The sequence below is a fragment of the Acomys russatus genome, chromosome 25 (genome assembly GCF_903995435.1).
Source record: "Acomys russatus chromosome 25, mAcoRus1.1, whole genome shotgun sequence".
Lineage (NCBI taxonomy): Eukaryota > Metazoa > Chordata > Mammalia > Rodentia > Muridae > Acomys > Acomys russatus.
The window spans coordinates 39,570,206-39,582,640 of NC_067161.1; the positions used below are offsets into that span (position 1 = coordinate 39,570,206).

At 46.9% G+C, this 12,435-nt stretch overlaps 1 pseudogene; it reads left to right on the plus strand.

Moving 5' to 3' along the window:
- The window catches only part of LOC127207924 (E3 ubiquitin-protein ligase TRIM58-like), an 11,660-nt pseudogene extending 1,867 nt beyond the window's left edge, over positions 1-9,793 (plus strand).
- Positions 9,794-12,435: the final 2,642 nt, after the last annotated feature.

A 12,435-nucleotide genomic window follows, 5' to 3' on the forward strand; every position in this document is an offset into this window, starting at 1 on the left:
TTCCTCTACGGCAACATTGTTTTTTATATATTTACTGTAAACATTTTTTTTCAAAATTGACATTATCTCTCTTATAAAGTACAATTATTTATCATATAATTATATTTTCAGCATTAAAATACTACAACACCTTATTTGCATTCTATGTTGCTTTATCTTTTCACCTCACACTTTAACATGTTGGTTTTACTATTGGAAAACGTGACATAATGAGAATTTTTCAGGCACATATTGGTGCCTAGCACCAGGCGAGGTATCTGGTGAATTTCTTTAGGGACTCCCGCAGCCGATCTTTGTACTTTATGTCAAAGCAAACTAAAGACTCGAGAGAGCGCATCTGCAATGACCCTGTCTTCCCAAACAGAGGATGCTCCAAGCGGCTTTGGAACTTGTGAGAAGGAAATGGAGGAGGCTCTGGCGCAGGAGGTCACTGTGGGGAAGAAGACCATCGTCTGGAAGGCGAGTAGAGAGCTGTGGCTTCAGGGGCTGGCAGGCTAAGGGTGTGAGCCGGTCCTGCTTCACCTTTAACACTCTCACACTCAGCCTCCAACTCCTTATTTCCCCCAGAAAAGCATCATAGTGCCCTCCTGGGTCAAACTGTCCCTTTTAAAGTCCTGTTGATGTGGCCTGTCTTATAAGTAAGTTGCTTTGTTGTCTGAATTTCCTTTTCTCTGAGACAGGATTTCTTTGTGTAGCCCTGGCTGTCCTGGACTCCTATCCCAGACCATGCTGGCCTCTAACTCACAGAGATCCTCCTGCCTCTGCCTCCCCAGTGCTGGGATTAAAGGCGTGTGCCACCACTGCCCAGCTGCTGCCCGAATCTTACTGTCAAACTCACCACTGTAACCCAGTCGCCTTCATCCATGATTCACAAGCAGATCTGAGATGAAGGAAAATATACAATGTGTGTGACACAGTGCAAAGATCAGGGACCAAGCTACACAAGGACAGTGAGCTGTCTGCAGTCACCCTCCCACATGTTCCTCTACCACACCTCACCAGCCCCTTTTATTGCTTATGCATGTCATTTGCATCCCCACAGACAGGATGCTTCTTAACCTGGGATATCTCAAGATGTGTCACAACTTGTCGCACACTGCCGCCACCTACTGGGCAGAGTCAGGAATGATGGCTGAACACGGTGGGAGGCGTGTGTTCCCCACCCTTGGACACTGAAACAACACTGTCGTTTATTTACAAGTGTGTTGGGCGGCATTCCCAGCTGCCCTAACACACATGCACCCGGCTCATGGCCTGTGGGAGGAACACACCTGCTACAGTGTTCAAGATTCTCCCTGCACCTTCGATAGAGAGCTGCTCGATGGTGTCAGACTGAACATTAGAAATCACGGCCATATTATGTATGCAGTGTGGTGTATGCTATCCAAGATATATTCTTATTTTTTCTTTCTTCTACAAATAACATTTTCTAATTTTTTTTTCTAAATCTTTTCTTTCTTGTTGAACCTGAGGGTTGAAAATACAGTTCTTTATAGCAAATAGCCTCTGCCCTCAAAGAAATGTGGTTTTTTGTTTTGTTTTGTTTTTTTTTTGTTTTGTTTTTGTTTTTTTATTTGTTTGTTTGTTTTTTGTTTTTTCCTACACTTTCCTTCTGGGATAAGTTTTTACTCCATTCTAACCACTGTCTCCAATATGGGTAAAGTTAAACATTGATTCTCAAATTAATGATATTCAGGCTTATAATTCAAGTTCAAGTTACTTGCTCCCAATCTCGGGCTGCCCAGGGACCCAGGCAATCTGAATCCTATAACCAAGACCTGGGTCCTCACATCTAGAGCCTCTAAAGGCCGTGCTAGCATGGATGTGGTGGTAGGATTCCCGTGTGAAGACAAGTACTCCTGCAAGGTTTACAGTCAGTGACGTGGCCACGGGAGACACAGGCAACAAGAGATGTTTGAGAAACTCCATCAAATCCCCCAGTCTCGGCACTTGCAACTTTCACATTTTAGAGGGGTGGGGTGAGGGATGATGATCAGCTGGAGCCTCTGCTCATTGCTGCCTCATGTGCCCCCAGTAGTGTGGCCTCCTGCATTGGGGAGTCCTGTGCATATTTAACAGGAGCCTCCCCTTTCGGAAACCAGGCCATGAAATTCTGATTTATTTGATTTTAGAAGATGGCCAGGACCATGTGAATGTGGTGATTTAGAAAAATAGTGAAAGGAGAGGTATGGAAATTTGGAGGAAGATGTTGCCTTAAGAGAAGGGGACAGTTAACACAGCTGGTTCTAAAAAAATAAATGGTATCCTGTCCTTCAGTGACATCAAGAAATTATTAACACTAGAAACAGAACTGAGAACGCGGGAGATGGGTGCTCTGGGAGGATGATTTGCCTCTCACAGTTTACAGCTGGTTTCCTAAATATGAATCTCAGGAGAATCTTATGAGATACAGTGACCCATAGCAAGCTCTAATCCTTGGATCTCTTCAGGAGTTGTAGATGTGAGGTCTTTAGATAGAAACTCTTAAATATGAACCATAAGATGCCAGGCAACAGCTATGATATGGAGAAGCTTATTATATGAGCATGGGGGAGGAGTGGTATGGGCACCCGGAGAGAAAGAGAGTCAGAGAGAGAGAGAGGGGAAGAGCAGAGCAAGAGAGGAACAGAGAAACAAGAGAGAGACAGGATGAGTTTGTCCTTTTATATACTCCTGGGTAGAGGCACACCTAATGGCAGGCAGTAATGATGTCAGAGGTTGCTAGGCAGACTATGGCAGTATACTAACAGAAACCAGGATAATAATCTGAAGATAATGTGCAAGCAGCGCCCGAGTAATGCTTAGCTCTTTCTCCATTGTGCAGAAAATGTTAGCCATCATTATCATGCAGTAAAGGATGCGCAGGGCCGGGGAGATGGCTCACTGGGTCACGTGCTTGTCACGCATCCACGAGGACCTGAATTCGGCTCTCCAGCGTTCACATCAAAAGTTTGTTGTGGCGGGGTGTGCCTGTCACCTTAGTGCTAGAGTTGACAAAGCAGATTCCTGAGGATTGCTGGACAGCCTAGCTTACACAGTGAGTGCTGCCTTCAGTGAAAAATACTGTCACTGAAAATGATAGCCGAACAGTAGAGAAAGACACCTAAAGTAAATCTCTGGTCTCCACATATGCACTCACAATTGAACATACCTGTACACACACACACACACACACACGCACACGCACACGCATGCACGCACGCACGCACGCACTAAAAAAAAAATCCTTTCTTAATCTCAAGCTTTTCAGTTACAAATCTAGGTTTTAAAAAAATCTCAACGCCCCCTCCGCCAGCTGTTGTTTCTGTTCTAGTATATACAGCAGCTAGTAGGGTAGATAGTAACTAGCATTGTGTGATGACCCTGTGCTGGACACTGTTCACAGATAGATAGATGGGCACTGGCCTTCCCCCGCCGCCACATGTCTCTTCCTTCCTAGTTTACATATGACACTGAAGCTTGCGTCTAGAAATGCTTGCCTTCAAATCTATGTCAAATTGAGATTCCAGGCCCAGCAGCCTTTCTCAAGCTGCTGCTTTGCCAGACTCCCCTCCTACAAATGGGCTCTGGATTCTGCATGCTGTTAGAATACAGCCAACAGTCAGTTCACATGGTGCAAGAGCGCCACTCCCCAAAAAAAACATGAAAACGGGAGGCACCCCACGTCGTCACCCTCCATGACTCAGCCTGCTGCGTCCCGCACAGGAGAAAGTGGAGCTGCAGAGACAGCGCTTCAGGCTGGAGTTTGAGAAACACAGGGGTTTTCTGGCCCAAGAGGAGCAGCTGCAGCTGAGGAGGCTGGAGGAGGAGGAGCGAGCCACTCTGCAGAGACTGCGGGACAGTAAGAACAGGCTGGCCCAACAGAACAAGCTCCTGAAAGAGCTGGCGGAAGAGCTGGAGGAGAGGAGCCAGCGGCCCGCCCTGGGGTTGCTGGAGGTGAGAGGGGCTCAGGGGTGGAGGTGGGTGTGAAGCTAAGGGATGGGGGTGGGGGGTTTGGGGGGATGGGATGGATGGGGGGGTTAGAGGGTGGGAGGTGGGGGGCAGGGGGGATGGGAGTGGAGGGGTGGGGGGTAGGGAGGATTGGAGTGGGGGTTAGGGGGATGGGGGTGGGGTATGGGTGGGTGGTGGAGGGGGGGAGGTGTCTTGCCATTCAGATACTAGCACCTAGGGTGCTTGCTCTTAGCAAAAGAATATGGAAACCGATGCAGAAGGCACAAGAAGCAGAGGGGGCCTTAGAGAGCCAGGTAGCCCACGTTAGCACAAAAAAACTTAAATGACACACACTAAACAAATGAATGTTTACAAACTGTTGACTATCTTTAGATTGCAGGTGATACATATGCATATCTTTTCAAAGAGAAAACCCTGCCAAACATTAATGCCTTCCTTTCTTATCGATGTAGATCAAATGATCAGCTTTGGTGTGGTGGTTCAAAGAATTAGACATTTAATATTCTCTTACAAAGGCATTGCGGGTAACGTGTGTGTGTGTGTGTGTGTGTGTGTTTACCTCAACAAATCCTTCAAATATTTTGATGAGTTTGATACCCCTCCCCAATTCTATCTTCATTAGGTACAAGGTATAACTCTATCAAAAGAGCAAATTGGCAGAAATATCAATTCAGGAAACAGCTAACTAAGCTGATGGGTTTGGGTGAATGGACATAGCCTTCTTGCAGCACGATTCTGTTCTGATTGTGACTGAATTTTGTCACCGAGACCCGTGATTTTGTAAAGCCCTTTAAAAAAAACAAAAAATAGCAGGAGTCCATTGCCCTCTGAAGTTTCACCTTAGATGTTAGCAACTTTCAAATGTTTCTAACGGCATCTTTACTGTGCATCCAGCCTGACTTCAGGGAGAAGTCAGAGCTTGGACTCATGGCTGTGTGTGTTTCATTTCTAGGGAGTAAGAGGCGTCTTGACTAGGTAAGTTTCAATTCTGAACGAGTGGGGGGGTGTGGCAGGTGCAGGGGAGGGAGGCCCCTGGCGACTACCCTGATACCTGTGGGCTCTGCACACTTCCAGAAGTGAAGCTGTCACACCGGCTGGAGCCAGAGGCTGTCCCCATGGAGCTAAAGACCGTGTGCTGCATCCCTGGCATGAGGGAGATGCTGAGGAAATTCCAAGGTAGGTAGTAGCCAGGTCCTCAGGTCCACTGCACCCCACACCACCAAAAGAGTGGGAGACAGGAACAGGTTATAGGAAATTAGTTTGGGCCAGAACTGGGTAAAGAAAAAACTCCCAATTCCTCTTCATGTTGCCTGTAAAAAAAAGTCTCCTGATATGTATAAAAGATAAACTAAAACTTGGGTGGGTGTGCTCTCTCAGACTCAGCTGTTACATTTGTCTTTTCTTCTCTCTCCAAGGCTTCTGTCCTGTTCTTACTCACAGCATGCCTGCATTTGTAGACAGAGCCTTGAAGGCTGGGCCGAGCTATGAGGGCAGCTGACTCTGTGGTGGCAGACAGAGGTCACAGACAGAGCAGCAGAAGTCAGCAAAGGCTTGCTTGAGAGCATGCTGTCATGAGTGGGCTATGGGACCCAGAGCTTAACCTGTGCCTTAGTGTTTACCATCAAGGAAAAGGGTAAATAAAGCAAAAATTATCTTTTTTTTTTTTTCTTCCCCTGTTCTCAATGACTCTGGCGCCTTTGGTAACCAAAATGTGTTAGATTCCTTCCCTCAACAGCTGACCAATGTCTCTGTGGGTTCTCTAGCTAGAAATCTAACCCAGTTCACATTCTGAAAAGATCAGCCCAGAGATGGAATCAGGCTGACAGCCCACCCCACAGGACTGACACCCTTCCCCACGACAGTAACGAGCAGGTTGTGGCCTGTGTTGTTGGGGGGAGGGGGAAGAGCTCAATTTTAATTTTTTTTTTCTTGGTAAGCATACAAAATAATGGGTTTCTTTCTTTTAAAAATATTTATTTATTTTTTATGTTATATATGAGTGTCTTGCATGCACTGTGCATGTACAGAGGTCAGAAGAGGGCATCAGCTCTCCTAAGACTGGAGTTTATATGGTTTATAAGCCACTGTGTGAGTGAGTGCTGGGACTCAAACCTCAGCTCCTCTATGACAGCAGCCTGTGCTCTTAACCACTGAGCATCTTTCCACTCCCAGTAATGGGCTCTTTATGACGCGCGTGCATGCCTGGTGCGTGCGTGCGTGCGTGCATTCGTGCGTGTGTGGTGTGTGGTGTGTGTGTGTGTGTGTGTGTGGTGATTGTACTTTGTTCATTCTCAACCCCGTCACCCTCTCTGGCCCTTCCTTCCTGTCAGTCAGTCTCTGTCTCTCACTTAAATATCCCTCTTTTGTTTCCATACCTTTAATCTGCATAAAGCATAGATATTTCCCACTACAAGTTTCAGAGCTCCAGGTCATCAGTTAAGGTCTTATTTATTGTGCGGGGTGTGTGTGTGTGTGTGTGTGTGTGTGTGTGTGTGTGTGTGTGTGTGATGAAAGGTAGAGAGCTAGCTTCATTCTTCTGTGTGTGGTTATCCAGTTTCCCCAGCACCTTCTGCTGAAGAGACTTTTTTTCCAGTCCACGACTCTAGCATTTTTGTTGAGAGTCATTTGGTCTATCCCACTGGTCTACACTGCTGGCTTTAGCAACACATTGATTTTTGTTATGTGGCTCTGTGGTATAATTTGAGGTTAGGTATTAAGACGATTCTTTCTTGGTGTCCTGTGTGCATTCATAGGATTTTTAGGATTGCTTTTTCCTATTTCCAAGATTTCCACTGGGGTTTTGATTGGGATCACTGTAATCTGCAGACTGTTTTCAGTGGCATTACCATCTTGGTAATAATACTTCTGCCATTTCAAGGCCAGTTCATCTTTCCATCTCCCAGTGGAATCTTCAGTTTCCTCCCTCAGTGCTTTAAGGTTTTCTTTGTAGATCCTCTCCCTTTCCTTGGATAGGTTCATTCCCAGAGTTCGGGGGAGGACTTTTATTGTTATTTATTTATTTATTTATTTGCTTTGTTTGGCTGTTTAGAAGCTATCATGAATGGTATTTTTCTTCCTCATCAAGATCAGTTTGCAGACAGAAAAGATACTGTTATTTGTATGTGGGTTGTGTATCCTACTTGCTTAGCTGAAATGTTCATCAGCTCTAAAGCTTTCTGGTAAAGTCCTTAGGGCCTTTTAAGTATATTATGATTGCATCATGTGTAAGTAGGAATAATTTAATTTGTTTCCTCAAATTTGTTCTCTATTTTTTTTTTTTTTTAATCTTGCCTTATTGCTTGGGATAATACTTCAAGCACCGCACAGGGAGGACTGTATGTAGTCCTGTCTCATCCCTGACTTTAGAGGAAATGCTACACTTATCTTATAACCTTTATTATATTGGCATATATCTTGTCAGTTCCTAGCTCTTTCGTGGCTTTTATTGTGAAGGGATATTCAGCATCGTTACAGGTCTTTCCTGTATCCGTTGATATGATCGTGTGATTTCTGTCCTTGGGTCTATTTACGTGCTGGTGTCTCAGTTAGGGTCACTATTGCTGTGAGGAAACACCATGAGCAAGCTGGGGAGGAAAGGGCTCATTCAGCTTAAGCTCCCACGTCACTGTTTACCACAGAGGCAGTCAGGACCGGAACTCAAGCAGGGCAGGAACCTGGAGGCAGCAGCTGATGCTGAGACCACAGAGGAGTGCTGCCTACTGGCTTGGTCCTCATGGCTTGCTTTCTTATAGAACCCAGGGCCACCAGCTCAGGGGTGGCCCTACCCATAATGGACTAGGCCGTCCCCCAGCAATCACTAATTAAGTAGCTGAAGAGATGGCTCAGCTGTTAAAGGCTAGGCTCACAACCCAAAACATAAGAAAACGCCTTACAGCAGCCAGATCTTATGGAGTTATCTTCTCAGTTGAAGTCCCCTCCTTTCAGATAGCTCTAGCTTGGGTCAAGGTGGCATAGACTAGCCGGCACAGCTGAGTTATATATTGATTTGTGTATATTGAGCCATCTTTCCATAGCTAGAAATGAAACCAATTAAACAACGGAATCTGACATTCTTAATGTGTGTCCTTAAATTTGGTTTGGGAGTATTTTACTGAAATGTTCTGCCTCCATCTTTATCATGGACGTTCGCAGTTTTCTGTTGTGTCCTTCTCTGGGTTTGGCATCAGGGTGGTGCTGGCTCTATAGAGTGAGTTTGGTAACATCCTGTCCCTTTCTGCTTACAGAACGGTTTGAGGAGTATAGCTGCTAACTCATCTTTAACTGCCTGGCAGAACGCCGTGCAGTTGACTGGTCCTGGCCTCTGCTTCTGATTGACCAGCTGTCAATAGAGTTTATCAGGACTCTCCTCCTGGGGGTCAATTACTACAATTAACTTCCTAGGCCAGCTTACAGAACGCAGGCTGTAATTGTGAAGGAGTCCCAGAGGATGAAGGCAGACAGGCAGACAGAAAAGGGGGCAAAGAGAAGAGGTTCAGCTTCTGCCTCACCCCAGCCCCACCCCTACCCCCACCCCCAGCCTCACTCCTACCTCCACCCCCAGCCTCACCCCTACCCCCCCCCCCAGCCTCACCCCTACCTCCCCCCCAGCCTCACCCCTACCCCCACCCCCAGCCTCATCCCTACCCCCACCCTCACCCCTACCTCCCCCCCCAGCCCACCCCTACCTCCACCCCCAGCCTCACCCCTACCCCACCCCCAGCCTCACCCCTACCCCCCACTCCCAGCCTTACCCCCACCCCCACCCCCAGCCACTCCTCCTATCATGAACTTCTGTGAGGTTAGCTGTTTGGAGGCCACATATTCTGATACTTTTCTTTCTTTCTTTCTTTTCTTTTTAACTTATATTTTTGTTCACACACAAAGCAATGGGTTCAACTGTAGCATTTGGAGGTCAGGGGATGGAAGTCCCGCTGTGTACAGCAGAGTTCTGTGAGGCCAAAATCAAAGTGTTTGCCAGCCTCAGTTTTTCTGGATGAGAGAAAGGAGAAACGCTCTGAGGGTTCTTTGGGTGCCTAAGTTTTTCACCAGCTGGAACTGAAGCTCGGGGTTAATATGAAAAGCCCTAGGGTTCATACTCCACATAGGAGGGAAAAAAAGTTAATTAATGAAGGAAAGAAGGAAGCGGGGACTAACGGGAGGAAGGGGAGGTAAAGTTTTACTTGGCCTTTCTGCTCATTCTCTCACTTTGCAAAACTCTCTCCACAGTGGACGTGAAGTTGGATCCGGCCACTGCGCACCCCAGCCTGCTCTTGACAGCCGACCTGCGCAGCGTACAGGATGCGGAGGTCTGGAGGGACGTCCCCAGCAACCCCGAGCGCTTTGACACCTGGCCCTGCATCCTGGGCCTGCAGGGCTTCTCCTCCGGGAGGCACTACTGGGAAGTCATCGTTGGGGAAAGAGCAGAGTGGGGGCTGGGGGTATGCCAAGACTCAGTACTGAGAAAAGGGGAGACCACACCGTCCCCAGAGAACGGAGTCTGGGCCATGTGGCTGCTGAGGGGAGCGAGTACATGGTCCTGTCCTCCCCCTCAGTGCCTGTGCTCCAAGATGAGCGGCCTCGACGCATCGGGATCTTTCTGGACTACGAAGCCGGCGAAATCTCCTTCTACAATGTCACCAACGGGTCTTACATCTACACGTTCAGCCATCTCTTCTCCGGCGTCCTCAGGCCCTACTTCTTTGTCTGTGACACGACTCCTCTTATCTTGCCACCCATGACAGAAGCAAGGCCTGGAAACTGGACTCCCAGGGGTCTCCTTGATCTTGCTGCTGCTGTTAGAAGTGAAGAATACTAAGACCATCCAGGAGAAGCGCCGCGCTTCACAGAGGTCCCGGATGGATGGGTGGCATGCCTGTGCCCTGCTTCAACAAACCACAGCAGCGCCCACTCTGCAGGCCTGTACTGTGGAAACTCTCCCGTTTGGGACTAAAGAGTGGCCGCATACTGAGGAGGTACGTGACATGGATGACCGGAAAGGCAGCAGCCCCATCAAACCCTGTCGCCAGATGTCTCAGTTCTCCGTGGTGCATTTTCGCAGCAATCAGCTAGAATGAGATGAGACTGTCCTTTCATCGCTCCATATAAAGAGATTGAGGGCGTTAATTCTACTTCTCTTTGTTTCCGAGACACAGTCTCCCTTTGTAGTCAAGGTTACCCCCAAACTTTTGTCTCAGCGTCCTGGGTGCAAGTGTGTGCCGCAAAGCTTGGCTTAGAAACGAGGTTGCTTCAAAATATATTCTAGTGAGATTCATAATTCTGAATCTGCTTTGTATTCCTTTATGTCATTCTCTCATTATTATTATTTTTGCTTTACTACTTAGTCTTACAGTTTCTTCTAGATTAATATATTCAGAATCATTTCTTTGCATGTTTGTATTCCCTAGCACTGTGCTAAATTACTTTCTATCCTCTTCCCTGTTCTTTAATTTTTTTTTTTTTATGTGTGTAAGTGTACATGTGTGTCAGATCCCTTGGAGCTGGCTTTGCAGGCAGCTGGGAGCTGCCCAACCTGGAGCTCCGGTTCCCTGCAGTAGCAAGCAGTTTGAATTACGGAGCCATCTCTCCAGTCCCATCTGCTTTATGCTGGAACCAGCTCTTGATGATTTTGAAATCTATCACTCTAAAGCCACCATCACTGATTCCTAGATCCCCCATTTTGTCTTTGGAGTCACTATTTATTTTTAATATTTTAAATATTTGTTTTATGTGTATCATGTTTTTCTTCCATGTGTGCTTGTGCACACCTGTGTATGCAGTATCCAAAGACATCAGGAGAGGATATCAGAAGCCGGGTGTGGTGGCGCACGCCTTTAAGCCCAGCATTCTGGAGGCAGAGGCCAGCGGATCGCTGTGAGTTCGAGACCAGCCTGGTCTACAAAGGAAGTCCAGGGCAGCCAAGGCTACACGGAGAAACCCTGTCTTGAAAAACCAAAAAATAAAAATAAAAAATAAAGAAGAAGAAGGAGGAGGAGAAGGAGAAGAAGAAGAAGAAGAAGAAGAAGAAGAAGAAGAAAAAAGAAGAAGAAGAGGGAGGAAGAGGAGGAGGAGGAGGAGAGGAAAAAGAAGAAGAAGAGAGTATCAGATCCCCTTGAACAGGGAGTTATGAACAGTGAGTGGTGAGCCACCATGTGGCTGCTGGAGATCAAACCCTGGCCTCTGCAGAAGCAGCAAGTGCTCTTCACAGCTGAGCCATCACCCTAGCCCTTGGGTTCATTTATTTTAAGGAAGCTTGTGCTTTGACATTGGTGGTGGTACATGCCTGTTGTCCTAGCATCAGGGAGACAGAGTCAAGATTGTGAGGCTGGTGTGGGTTCCATAGCAAGATCCTACCTTGAAAAAAAAAAAAAAAAGGCAGAGAATGTAGCTTAGTTGTAAAGCATTTGGCTAGCTTATTCATCTTATTCAATGTCCTGAATTTAATCCTCAACAGCTAACCAGGCAAGAATTTCTCAGAATTTCAGACATTTTTTTTTTTCCTTCAGGATTTAATGGCTAAGTAACTGACTTGAAAGAGGACCGTCCATTCAAGCTCCATTCACTCACAGTGATGAATCTAGGATCAATGTTCTTGCTTTCCGGCTCTTCACAGGATACTGGTTGCTAAACCTCAATCAATTAGCATTCTTCCTCATGCAGCTCAGCTCCAGATGTGGATCCTATGTAGGAAACACCGCGCCCTGGTTGTAATGAAGACATTCAGGGTTAGCACTGACGGGCGGCCAGAACTTAGCTCTTACTTAAATACTATGTAAAGATGGTGATGATACGATAATGATATTTAACTTATTTTTAAAGTAAAATGTTGTATCTTTCTAACAAAACCCTTAAAGGTCATTGATGGCTCACTTCCTGTCACACTTCTCTGTGTCTGTGTCTGTGTCTGTGGTAAACAAATGTTCAAGCATCAGGTTCTGAAATGCCCACCTTTCTCCCAAACAATCTCTTTATGTGAAACTGTTTACTTGAACACTATAGTCATTTGAAACGCAGCCTAAAACGTAGCTCCAGGCCCTACCATGGCAAGTAGCTCCTTCTATTTAAAAACAGGAAAAGAATAGTTTTGGATCTAGTGCATGGGCAGTGCCTTTCCTTCAGTTGCCCAGACCAAGCGATGCCTTTGCTGTGTTCTTGATCCCGCTGTCCACCTCTGGTCCCTCAGCAGCGACAGTGTGGCTCTGCTTTCCAGAGGGCTGCAGAGTCCAGCCAGTCTTGCTCTCTAGCTGCTGCAGTGCCAGCCTGCACGCTCACCCTTGCTCTTCAGCGTCACCGCAGCGCTCGTTGCGCTGGCCCTGCCCTGCCCTGCCCACATTCATCTTCCACACATCCTCCTCTCAGGCCCCAGACAGCGGTGCCAGCACACAGACCCCCAGTAGACCTAGAGTCTAGTGTAACCTTCACCCTCCATGCTGAGCTCTTGGACCCTCGGAGACCTGAGCCAGAGCCCTCCTCCAACCCTGTCTCCTC